The following is a 14,223-nucleotide window of genomic DNA, read 5'->3' on the forward strand; positions in this document are numbered from 1 at the left end:
GGGAGGTTTTTTAATTAAGGATTGAGAAGAGGTGAATTGTAATTAGAGAAATAACGCTAAGTTTTTTCTTTTTACTACCGAGACAACGAGGAAAAAGATGGAAGAAAGGAATACCTTGTTTTAATTCAATTGACGAGTTTAAATTGGGTCCAGGTTGGAGGTGGAATTAGGTGTAGTATCCCAATAATTGGGAAAATTTTTGGGGAGATCTTTTATGGGCCTTTTTAAAGGAGGATATCGAACCCAAAAACGACGCTCGATCAAACATTTTGATTGAAACAACCCATGAATTTGAAAGAGAACTCGCTAATTCAAAGCAAAGAATGATCGATGCAAGGAAAAAGCTACAAAGATTGATTAAGAATTTGAGAAGCCTGACTAGGAGGTTCAGGTTTGAGATGAGAAATGATAGAGAAAGTGAGGGTTGATAGAGAAGATAGAGAGAGGCGGGGTAAGTGGGGGTTTGAATGTAGGAAACTAAATTTTAGGGTTTGGTGGAGTCTATATAAAGGAAAGAAGTGATTCTCTTTAAGATTGGTGGGGTCTAAACTCTGAATGAAGGAAGATACGGAGTATGTGATTTTCCTCTAATATCGAATCTTTTGGATATTGGATATCGGATATTTGAAATTCAATATTTGGATATTTGATATGCGATATGATTTTTTGGATTGGATATCTGATCTAAAATTGAATTTGTATCGGATATCCATAATATTCGGATTGGATGCGGATCAACGTATTGAATTCCCAGATAGCGTTGCTCAGCCTTACTAAGTTGTACGTAGGTTGGAACATAGATTAGTTAAGAATCGCAAAGCAAGAAGGTACACTTTTTTTTTCATGAGCAATTAACAGATTAATGAATTACAAATGAAACTACGAAATAAGTATGCCAAACTACTAAGAGGAACTTTATTAGCTTCAATGTTACAAACAACACAATTAAAATTAAAGTACATCGTCTTTAAAATAAATTGTCGACTTGATAACTCAAGTATTTGCCTTCGAACTAGGGTATAGAAAATATAACTTACTAATATATACCAGGGTTTAAACTATAATATGTGGATATCTTTTAAATAAATTAAGAATTTTTTTCAAACCTTTCAAAATTTTCATATACTAGTAGATTTTAAACACATAAGAATTTTTTCATACCTTATCAATCCTTATGTTGTCATTTTTCTGATCATCTAGTGAAAACCTTAGCATTCTTCTTTGCTTAAAAAAGGAAATTCTTTTTGCATGGTGACACCAAACTACTTACTGTATTTTACTCTTATTAAATTGGAAAAAAATTGCTATTTTTTATAATAATTAATTATTTTTTATCACCAAATATAATAACCATTTTAATTAAAATACATAACCATGTTTATTAGTTTTTTAATAATTAATATTATTAAAAAATAAAACATCCCCTCATCGACCCCCCTCCCCCACAACCCAACCACCATCTACCCCTCCCCTTTCCCTGTTGGCACCCAACATACCTATCTATGGGACTTCTTCACGCCGACTACCTTACCCCGACACCCCAACCTCCTAATACAACTAGACAACCTAACCTTAACTACTAAGGAAAAAGTTTGCAAATGTGATCTTTAATGCTAATCTATCTTCTAATAACAGATTGACAAACTTTAATATGTGGTAGGTCACACCATGTGACCAACCACATTTTGTTTTTGAAAGAATGGTTAGGGTTACTTGGTTATGGGTTACTCAGTCAGTTAGGGATCACTTACTCGGTTAGGGGTTACTTACTCGGTCAATCATGGGTTACTTGGTCGGTCAGATGTTATTCGGTTGGTCTGGGGTTACTCGTGTGTTAGCTGGCCACATGGTGTGGCCAACCACTGGTAGAGGAAAAATAATCGGTCGTTGGACGATCACCCTCAAGCCAAACACTATTTCTACCTAAACTAACCTAAGACAAGTCTAGGGCAAGTAAAGGATCGTATCCACAGGGAATGGGTATGAGTACACCGAGAATATGAAACGGTTGTAATCTAGTTCGGTCACAAATAGGAGGTTTCGATTAGATAACTACTATGGAGACAAACACTAGGGGGAAATGGGAATCGACACCAACCAAACCAATGAATCAAAACAATAGGCAAGCATGTACACAAATTTGGGTGATAGAAAGGGCACTCAACATTGTCTTCTTTCGAAGCCACCACACTAAGCATTCTTAAACCAAACTCAACTAGCAAGATAGGCCAACCAAGTCTTAACAATAGGAAGTAGACTACTAACTCGGGTTCGTCTTTCGATCGGTTCGAGATAGTACTAAGGCACAAATAATTGGGATTTCTCACCTAATTATCGCAACTAAGACTACTACATCATCCAAACAAGGAACCGTAATCAAGATAAAAATTCGGTTTAATCATACAAGAAAAGGTTCACTTCTCTCGAAACTACAACACTAAGCATTCCTAAACTAAACTCGACTAACAAGATAGGCCAACCAAGTTTTAACGATGGGAAGTAGACTACTAACTCGGGTTTGTCTTTCGATCGGTTCGAGATAGTACTAAGGCACAAATAATTGGGATTTCTCACCTAATTACCGCAACTAAGACTACTACATCATCCAAACAAGGAACCGTAATCAAGAGGAATTTAGCATAATCATACAAGAAATAACTCACATCTAGACCTCATCTTTCAATGCAAGCATAGAAGTGAATACATGAGCAATAAGTGGCCATCCAATTACACATGCAATTAACCAATTCTTTAACAATCAATCATCAACCCAAAATGAACATGCAAACACAAACATCAATTAACCCATGGCTTGGTTGGGTCTCCACCCAACCCCTAGTTAAGAAACTACTCACTAAACATGGTGAAGAACATTCTAACAACAATATCTAAATTCAAAATTAATCTAACAAATTGAAGAGAGTAGTAAGAACAAAGTAGATTGAACATGCAACAACAATTAACCAAGATTAAGAGAGAAATCTACAATTCAAGGAATTAAAAACAGAAAATAAAGAGTAAGGGATAGAGGAAAGAGATTACTAATGAAGCTTCAAGGTTGAGAAAATGTTGAAAGGAAGAATACAAACTTCAATTAATCTACTTCAATGATAGATTTTGAGAGAAACTAAGCTAATTAATAAGAGTTTAGAGAGTTAAGGGCCTAAGAAGACTAAAGGGAAGAAGGTGATCTTCTCCAAGGAGGAAGATGCAAAAAACTGAAGCCAAGGGTCGTATTTATACACCCCGAAATAACATTGTAAAATCCGCCCAAAAAGTCGGGTCTGCATGTAGGAGCGCCCGCTCCTACATAGAGGAGCGCCCGCTCCTCAGGCTGGAGCGCCCTCTCCTGTCTCTTGCGCGCCCTCTCCTCCTGCAGCGATTTGAGGCAGTTTGTGGAAGATCAGGGAGGAGCGCCCGCTCCTACTATGGTGCACGCCCTCTCCTAGCTGGGAATAAAGAGAGGCAGATTGTGGCGCTTGGGGTAGGAGCGCCCTCTCCTAAGGGGTTGCACGCCCTCTCCTCTTGTGCTTTGCTTCCAATATAGTTCTTCATGTTCATGCTATATGACCAATTTCTCCTTGCATCTACAAACACGAACACACACATAAAAAGGAATGGGGAAGCCAAAAGTTGTAATCATACACAAAAAGGAGTCGGAAAGGGGGGGTAAAGAGGGGAAAATGACAACAAAATTGTGCTAAAAATACCATGATAAGTGGACAAATAAAACACTTATCAAATTCCCCCAAGCTAGCCAATTGCTTGTCCCTAAGCAATTCACTTGGCGCTAAAGAAACTAATAGATTAGTCCAAAGAAAAGCACATGTAAAGATAAAAGAATCCTTAAGCAATAAAACTCGAGCATGAGGTATATGCCTAAGATCAACCACGGTCATGACTAGCCAAGGCCTAGCTAACCTTCCCGAATGTACTCAACTTTGGTCCATTCAAACAATCTTACCGCGTCCCCACATAAAGTTCAAATTCTCCCTAATGGTAGTGTCTCATGACTCCTCGAAGGAGCCGGAAGAAAAATAGACAAAAGAAGGTTTAGAACACTCGACATCTCAATGATAAGTACCCTCTCCATATGCTTGTGAACCAACTCCCTCCACCGACTATGGCTTCAACTACTCTACTAACATTACAAGACTCAAGGATTACGGCACAAAGTTAAGGCATAGAGAAAACTAGAAGTGCTTTGCAATTAAAGTCAAGCTAAGATATATAGCACTAAGAGCAAACCTAAAGAGGTTTCTAACTTTGACCCAAATTACAAATTATGAATAAACTTGAAACAAAAAATGCACCCCCAAGCTTGTTTAATTGCTAGGGTGGTGGCTATTCATCACTTCTTTTTCTTTCTTTCTTTCTCTATATTTTTTTTCTTTTCTTTTTCTTTTTTTTTTTTTTTTTTTTTTCAAACTTGAACATTTACATCACTAACTACTAATTACAATAAATTAAAAATTGAACTAAGAAAACAAGAATGATATGCCTTAATTTTTTTTGTGAATAAACAATACATAACAACCTTCATCAATCACTAAGAGTAGTTTAGGCTGCGATCTTGGGAGTTGGGACTCAAGTTCTCGATCTAGGTACTAAATCAAAGAGGATCCTTGCCACTCATTCAAAATGTAGTAGGCTTGAAAAATATTACAACCTCACTTTTGGGAACAATGTAGGATCAAATACTACCTTTCGGGGTTCAAATTCCTTCGATATGGGCGACACCTTCTTACCACAATCCTAGACTTTTGGTTTCGTACATTCGGTAAGGTTATTCTCACACTAGCCTAAACTAGCCAATTCTATGTTCAACCAAGGGCATCTAAACCATGCTCGAAATTTTATTACCAAAAGAAAGCAAATATCCATCACATGCAATCCAATATCCTCATTGAGGACTATTCTAAAAGCAATTTTTTTTTTTATTAATTTTTTTTTTTAGAGGAAAAGCAAAAGTACTCGGGTTGCCTCCCGAAAGCGCTTCTTTAACGTCACTAGCTTGACGAAAATTCGAAGATTAGTTTTTTCACTAACACCTACAACAAAAAGTTAGTCAAAGAAATCAAAGAAAAACAAATCTATACAAATGAACTAGTCTCACATGTTTCACAAGTAACTCAATGCTCGACGCCATTCCCCGGCAACAGCGCCATTTTGGTAGTGAAGTAATAATCGGTCGTTGGACGATCACCCTCAAGCCAAACACTATTTCTACCTAAACTAACCTAAGACAAGTCTAGGGCAAGTAAAGGATCGTATCCACAGGGAATGGGTATGAGTACACCGAGAATATGAAACGGTTGTAATCTAGTTCGGTCACAAATAGGAGGTTTCGATTAGATAACTACTATGGAGACAAACACTAGGGGGAAATGGGAATCGACACCAACCAAACCAATGAATCAAAACAATAGGCAAGCATGTACACAAATTTGGGTGATAGAAAGGGCACTCAACATTGTCTTCTTTCGAAGCCACCACACTAAGCATTCTTAAACCAAACTCAACTAGCAAGATAGGCCAACCAAGTCTTAACAATAGGAAGTAGACTACTAACTCGGGTTCGTCTTTCGATCGGTTCGAGATAGTACTAAGGCACAAATAATTGGGATTTCTCACCTAATTATCGCAACTAAGACTACTACATCATCCAAACAAGGAACCGTAATCAAGATAAAAATTCGGTTTAATCATACAAGAAAAGGTTCACTTCTCTCGAAACTACAACACTAAGCATTCCTAAACTAAACTCGACTAACAAGATAGGCCAACCAAGTTTTAACGATGGGAAGTAGACTACTAACTCGGGTTTGTCTTTCGATCGGTTCGAGATAGTACTAAGGCACAAATAATTGGGATTTCTCACCTAATTACCGCAACTAAGACTACTACATCATCCAAACAAGGAACCGTAATCAAGAGGAATTTAGCATAATCATACAAGAAATAACTCACATCTAGACCTCATCTTTCAATGCAAGCATAGAAGTGAATACATGAGCAATAAGTGGCCATCCAATTACACATGCAATTAACCAATTCTTTAACAATCAATCATCAACCCAAAATGAACATGCAAACACAAACATCAATTAACCCATGGCTTGGTTGGGTCTCCACCCAACCCCTAGTTAAGAAACTACTCACTAAACATGGTGAAGAACATTCTAACAACAATATCTAAATTCAAAATTAATCTAACAAATTGAAGAGAGTAGTAAGAACAAAGTAGATTGAACATGCAACAACAATTAACCAAGATTAAGAGAGAAATCTACAATTCAAGGAATTAAAAACAGAAAATAAAGAGTAAGGGATAGAGGAAAGAGATTACTAATGAAGCTTCAAGGTTGAGAAAATGTTGAAAGGAAGAATACAAACTTCAATTAATCTACTTCAATGATAGAGTTTGAGAGAAACTAAGCTAATTAATAAGAGTTTAGAGAGTTAAGGGCCTAAGAAGACTAAAGGGAAGAAGGTGATCTTCTCCAAGGAGGAAGATGCAGAAAACTGAAGCCAAGGGTCGTATTTATACACCCCGAAATAACATTGTAAAATCCGCCCAAAAAGTCGGGTCTGCATGTAGGAGCGCCCGCTCCTACATAGAGGAGCGCCCGCTCCTCAGGCTGGAGCGCCCTCTCCTGTCTCTTGCGCGCCCTCTCCTCCTGCAGCGATTTGAGGCAGTTTGTGGAAGATCAGGGAGGAGCGCCCGCTCCTACTATGGTGCACGCCCTCTCCTAGCTGGGAATAAAGAGAGGCAGATTGTGGCGCTTGGGGTAGGAGCGCCCTCTCCTAAGGGGTTGCACGCCCTCTCCTCTTGTGCTTTGCTTCCAATATAGTTCTTCATGTTCATGCTATATGACCAATTTCTCCTTGCATCTACAAACACGAACACACACATAAAAAGGAATGGGGAAGCCAAAAGTTGTAATCATACACAAAAAGGAGTCGGAAAGGGGGGGTAAAGAGGGGAAAATGACAACAAAATTGTGCTAAAAATACCATGATAAGTGGACAAATAAAACACTTATCAAATTCCCCCAAGCTAGCCAATTGCTTGTCCCTAAGCAATTCACTTGGCGCTAAAGAAACTAATAGATTAGTCCAAAGAAAAGCACATGTAAAGATAAAAGAATCCTTAAGCAATAAAACTCGAGCATGAGGTATATGCCTAAGATCAACCACGGTCATGACTAGCCAAGGCCTAGCTAACCTTCCCGAATGTACTCAACTTTGGTCCATTCAAACAATCTTACCGCGTCCCCACATAAAGTTCAAATTCTCCCTAATGGTAGTGTCTCATGACTCCTCGAAGGAGCCGGAAGAAAAATAGACAAAAGAAGGTTTAGAACACTCGACATCTCAATGATAAGTACCCTCTCCATATGCTTGTGAACCAACTCCCTCCACCGACTATGGCTTCAACTACTCTACTAACATTACAAGACTCAAGGATTACGGCACAAAGTTAAGGCATAGAGAAAACTAGAAGTGCTTTGCAATTAAAGTCAAGCTAAGATATATAGCACTAAGAGCAAACCTAAAGAGGTTTCTAACTTTGACCCAAATTACAAATTATGAATAAACTTGAAACAAAAAATGCACCCCCAAGCTTGTTTAATTGCTAGGGTGGTGGCTATTCATCACTTCTTTTTCTTTCTTTCTTTCTCTATATTTTTTTTCTTTTCTTTTTCTTTTTTTTTTTTTTTTTTTTTTCAAACTTGAACATTTACATCACTAACTACTAATTACAATAAATTAAAAATTGAACTAAGAAAACAAGAATGATATGCCTTAATTTTTTTTGTGAATAAACAATACATAACAACCTTCATCAATCACTAAGAGTAGTTTAGGCTGCGATCTTGGGAGTTGGGACTCAAGTTCTCGATCTAGGTACTAAATCAAAGAGGATCCTTGCCACTCATTCAAAATGTAGTAGGCTTGAAAAATATTACAACCTCACTTTTGGGAACAATGTAGGATCAAATACTACCTTTCGGGGTTCAAATTCCTTCGATATGGGCGACACCTTCTTACCACAATCCTAGACTTTTGGTTTCGTACATTCGGTAAGGTTATTCTCACACTAGCCTAAACTAGCCAATTCTATGTTCAACCAAGGGCATCTAAACCATGCTCGAAATTTAATTACCAAAAGAAAGCAAATATCCATCACATGCAATCCAATATCCTCATTGAGGACTATTCTAAAAGCAATTTTTTTTTTTATTAATTTTTTTTTTTAGAGGAAAAGCAAAAGTACTCGGGTTGCCTCCCGAAAGCGCTTCTTTAACGTCACTAGCTTGACGAAAATTCGAAGATTAGTTTTTTCACTAACACCTACAACAAAAAGTTAGTCAAAGAAATCAAAGAAAAACAAATCTATACAAATGAACTAGTCTCACATGTTTCACAAGTAACTCAATGCTCGACGCCATTCCCCGGCAACGGCGCCATTTTGGTAGTGAAGTAATAATCGGTCGTTGGACGATCACCCTCAAGCCAAACACTATTTCTACCTAAACTAACCTAAGACAAGTCTAGGGCAAGTAAAGGATCGTATCCACAGGGAATGGGTATGAGTACACCGAGAATATGAAACGGTTGTAATCTAGTTCGGTCACAAATAGGAGGTTTCGATTAGATAACTACTATGGAGACAAACACTAGGGGGAAATGGGAATCGACACCAACCAAACCAATGAATCAAAACAATAGGCAAGCATGTACACAAATTTGGGTGATAGAAAGGGCACTCAACATTGTCTTCTTTCGAAGCCACCACACTAAGCATTCTTAAACCAAACTCAACTAGCAAGATAGGCCAACCAAGTCTTAACAATAGGAAGTAGACTACTAACTCGGGTTCGTCTTTCGATCGGTTCGAGATAGTACTAAGGCACAAATAATTGGGATTTCTCACCTAATTATCGCAACTAAGACTACTACATCATCCAAACAAGGAACCGTAATCAAGATAAAAATTCGGTTTAATCATACAAGAAAAGGTTCACTTCTCTCGAAACTACAACACTAAGCATTCCTAAACTAAACTCGACTAACAAGATAGGCCAACCAAGTTTTAACGATGGGAAGTAGACTACTAACTCGGGTTTGTCTTTCGATCGGTTCGAGATAGTACTAAGGCACAAATAATTGGGATTTCTCACCTAATTACCGCAACTAAGACTACTACATCATCCAAACAAGGAACCGTAATCAAGAGGAATTTAGCATAATCATACAAGAAATAACTCACATCTAGACCTCATCTTTCAATGCAAGCATAGAAGTGAATACATGAGCAATAAGTGGCCATCCAATTACACATGCAATTAACCAATTCTTTAACAATCAATCATCAACCCAAAATGAACATGCAAACACAAACATCAATTAACCCATGGCTTGGTTGGGTCTCCACCCAACCCCTAGTTAAGAAACTACTCACTAAACATGGTGAAGAACATTCTAACAACAATATCTAAATTCAAAATTAATCTAACAAATTGAAGAGAGTAGTAAGAACAAAGTAGATTGAACATGCAACAACAATTAACCAAGATTAAGAGAGAAATCTACAATTCAAGGAATTAAAAACAGAAAATAAAGAGTAAGGGATAGAGGAAAGAGATTACTAATGAAGCTTCAAGGTTGAGAAAATGTTGAAAGGAAGAATACAAACTTCAATTAATCTACTTCAATGATAGAGTTTGAGAGAAACTAAGCTAATTAATAAGAGTTTAGAGAGTTAAGGGCCTAAGAAGACTAAAGGGAAGAAGGTGATCTTCTCCAAGGAGGAAGATGCAGAAAACTGAAGCCAAGGGTCGTATTTATACACCCCGAAATAACATTGTAAAATCCGCCCAAAAAGTCGGGTCTGCATGTAGGAGCGCCCGCTCCTACATAGAGGAGCGCCCGCTCCTCAGGCTGGAGCGCCCTCTCCTGTCTCTTGCGCGCCCTCTCCTCCTGCAGCGATTTGAGGCAGTTTGTGGAAGATCAGGGAGGAGCGCCCGCTCCTACTATGGTGCACGCCCTCTCCTAGCTGGGAATAAAGAGAGGCAGATTGTGGCGCTTGGGGTAGGAGCGCCCTCTCCTAAGGGGTTGCACGCCCTCTCCTCTTGTGCTTTGCTTCCAATATAGTTCTTCATGTTCATGCTATATGACCAATTTCTCCTTGCATCTACAAACACGAACACACACATAAAAAGGAATGGGGAAGCCAAAAGTTGTAATCATACACAAAAAGGAGTCGGAAAGGGGGGGTAAAGAGGGGAAAATGACAACAAAATTGTGCTAAAAATACCATGATAAGTGGACAAATAAAACACTTATCAAATTCCCCCAAGCTAGCCAATTGCTTGTCCCTAAGCAATTCACTTGGCGCTAAAGAAACTAATAGATTAGTCCAAAGAAAAGCACATGTAAAGATAAAAGAATCCTTAAGCAATAAAACTCGAGCATGAGGTATATGCCTAAGATCAACCACGGTCATGACTAGCCAAGGCCTAGCTAACCTTCCCGAATGTACTCAACTTTGGTCCATTCAAACAATCTTACCGCGTCCCCACATAAAGTTCAAATTCTCCCTAATGGTAGTGTCTCATGACTCCTCGAAGGAGCCGGAAGAAAAATAGACAAAAGAAGGTTTAGAACACTCGACATCTCAATGATAAGTACCCTCTCCATATGCTTGTGAACCAACTCCCTCCACCGACTATGGCTTCAACTACTCTACTAACATTACAAGACTCAAGGATTACGGCACAAAGTTAAGGCATAGAGAAAACTAGAAGTGCTTTGCAATTAAAGTCAAGCTAAGATATATAGCACTAAGAGCAAACCTAAAGAGGTTTCTAACTTTGACCCAAATTACAAATTATGAATAAACTTGAAACAAAAAATGCACCCCCAAGCTTGTTTAATTGCTAGGGTGGTGGCTATTCATCACTTCTTTTTCTTTCTTTCTTTCTCTATATTTTTTTTCTTTTCTTTTTCTTTTTTTTTTTTTTTTTTTTTTTCAAACTTGAACATTTACATCACTAACTACTAATTACAATAAATTAAAAATTGAACTAAGAAAACAAGAATGATATGCCTTAATTTTTTTTGTGAATAAACAATACATAACAACCTTCATCAATCACTAAGAGTAGTTTAGGCTGCGATCTTGGGAGTTGGGACTCAAGTTCTCGATCTAGGTACTAAATCAAAGAGGATCCTTGCCACTCATTCAAAATGTAGTAGGCTTGAAAAATATTACAACCTCACTTTTGGGAACAATGTAGGATCAAATACTACCTTTCGGGGTTCAAATTCCTTCGATATGGGCGACACCTTCTTACCACAATCCTAGACTTTTGGTTTCGTACATTCGGTAAGGTTATTCTCACACTAGCCTAAACTAGCCAATTCTATGTTCAACCAAGGGCATCTAAACCATGCTCGAAATTTTATTACCAAAAGAAAGCAAATATCCATCACATGCAATCCAATATCCTCATTGAGGACTATTCTAAAAGCAATTTTTTTTTTTATTAATTTTTTTTTTTAGAGGAAAAGCAAAAGTACTCGGGTTGCCTCCCGAAAGCGCTTCTTTAACGTCACTAGCTTGACGAAAATTCGAAGATTAGTTTTTTCACTAACACCTACAACAAAAAGTTAGTCAAAGAAATCAAAGAAAAACAAATCTATACAAATGAACTAGTCTCACATGTTTCACAAGTAACTCAATGCTCGACGCCATTCCCCGGCAACGGCGCCATTTTGGTAGTGAAGTAATAATCGGTCGTTGGACGATCACCCTCAAGCCAAACACTATTTCTACCTAAACTAACCTAAGACAAGTCTAGGGCAAGTAAAGGATCGTATCCACAGGGAATGGGTATGAGTACACCGAGAATATGAAACGGTTGTAATCTAGTTCGGTCACAAATAGGAGGTTTCGATTAGATAACTACTATGGAGACAAACACTAGGGGGAAATGGGAATCGACACCAACCAAACCAATGAATCAAAACAATAGGCAAGCATGTACACAAATTTGGGTGATAGAAAGGGCACTCAACATTGTCTTCTTTCGAAGCCACCACACTAAGCATTCTTAAACCAAACTCAACTAGCAAGATAGGCCAACCAAGTCTTAACAATAGGAAGTAGACTACTAACTCGGGTTCGTCTTTCGATCGGTTCGAGATAGTACTAAGGCACAAATAATTGGGATTTCTCACCTAATTATCGCAACTAAGACTACTACATCATCCAAACAAGGAACCGTAATCAAGATAAAAATTCGGTTTAATCATACAAGAAAAGGTTCACTTCTCTCGAAACTACAACACTAAGCATTCCTAAACTAAACTCGACTAACAAGATAGGCCAACCAAGTTTTAACGATGGGAAGTAGACTACTAACTCGGGTTTGTCTTTCGATCGGTTCGAGATAGTACTAAGGCACAAATAATTGGGATTTCTCACCTAATTACCGCAACTAAGACTACTACATCATCCAAACAAGGAACCGTAATCAAGAGGAATTTAGCATAATCATACAAGAAATAACTCACATCTAGACCTCATCTTTCAATGCAAGCATAGAAGTGAATACATGAGCAATAAGTGGCCATCCAATTACACATGCAATTAACCAATTCTTTAACAATCAATCATCAACCCAAAATGAACATGCAAACACAAACATCAATTAACCCATGGCTTGGTTGGGTCTCCACCCAACCCCTAGTTAAGAAACTACTCACTAAACATGGTGAAGAACATTCTAACAACAATATCTAAATTCAAAATTAATCTAACAAATTGAAGAGAGTAGTAAGAACAAAGTAGATTGAACATGCAACAACAATTAACCAAGATTAAGAGAGAAATCTACAATTCAAGGAATTAAAAACAGAAAATAAAGAGTAAGGGATAGAGGAAAGAGATTACTAATGAAGCTTCAAGGTTGAGAAAATGTTGAAAGGAAGAATACAAACTTCAATTAATCTACTTCAATGATAGAGTTTGAGAGAAACTAAGCTAATTAATAAGAGTTTAGAGAGTTAAGGGCCTAAGAAGACTAAAGGGAAGAAGGTGATCTTCTCCAAGGAGGAAGATGCAGAAAACTGAAGCCAAGGGTCGTATTTATACACCCCGAAATAACATTGTAAAATCCGCCCAAAAAGTCGGGTCTGCATGTAGGAGCGCCCGCTCCTACATAGAGGAGCGCCCGCTCCTCAGGCTGGAGCGCCCTCTCCTGTCTCTTGCGCGCCCTCTCCTCCTGCAGCGATTTGAGGCAGTTTGTGGAAGATCAGGGAGGAGCGCCCGCTCCTACTATGGTGCACGCCCTCTCCTAGCTGGGAATAAAGAGAGGCAGATTGTGGCGCTTGGGGTAGGAGCGCCCTCTCCTAAGGGGTTGCACGCCCTCTCCTCTTGTGCTTTGCTTCCAATATAGTTCTTCATGTTCATGCTATATGACCAATTTCTCCTTGCATCTACAAACACGAACACACACATAAAAAGGAATGGGGAAGCCAAAAGTTGTAATCATACACAAAAAGGAGTCGGAAAGGGGGGGTAAAGAGGGGAAAATGACAACAAAATTGTGCTAAAAATACCATGATAAGTGGACAAATAAAACACTTATCAAATTCCCCCAAGCTAGCCAATTGCTTGTCCCTAAGCAATTCACTTGGCGCTAAAGAAACTAATAGATTAGTCCAAAGAAAAGCACATGTAAAGATAAAAGAATCCTTAAGCAATAAAACTCGAGCATGAGGTATATGCCTAAGATCAACCACGGTCATGACTAGCCAAGGCCTAGCTAACCTTCCCGAATGTACTCAACTTTGGTCCATTCAAACAATCTTACCGCGTCCCCACATAAAGTTCAAATTCTCCCTAATGGTAGTGTCTCATGACTCCTCGAAGGAGCCGGAAGAAAAATAGACAAAAGAAGGTTTAGAACACTCGACATCTCAATGATAAGTACCCTCTCCATATGCTTGTGAACCAACTCCCTCCACCGACTATGGCTTCAACTACTCTACTAACATTACAAGACTCAAGGATTACGGCACAAAGTTAAGGCATAGAGAAAACTAGAAGTGCTTTGCAATTAAAGTCAAGCTAAGATATATAGCACTAAGAGCAAACCTAAAGAGGTTTCTAACTTTGACCCAAATTACAAATTATGAATAAACTTGAAA

Source organism: Chenopodium album, chromosome 20 (assembly GCF_948465745.1).
Source record: "Chenopodium album chromosome 20, dcCheAlbu1.1, whole genome shotgun sequence".
In the NCBI taxonomy this organism is placed as follows: Eukaryota; Viridiplantae; Streptophyta; class Magnoliopsida; order Caryophyllales; family Amaranthaceae; genus Chenopodium; species Chenopodium album.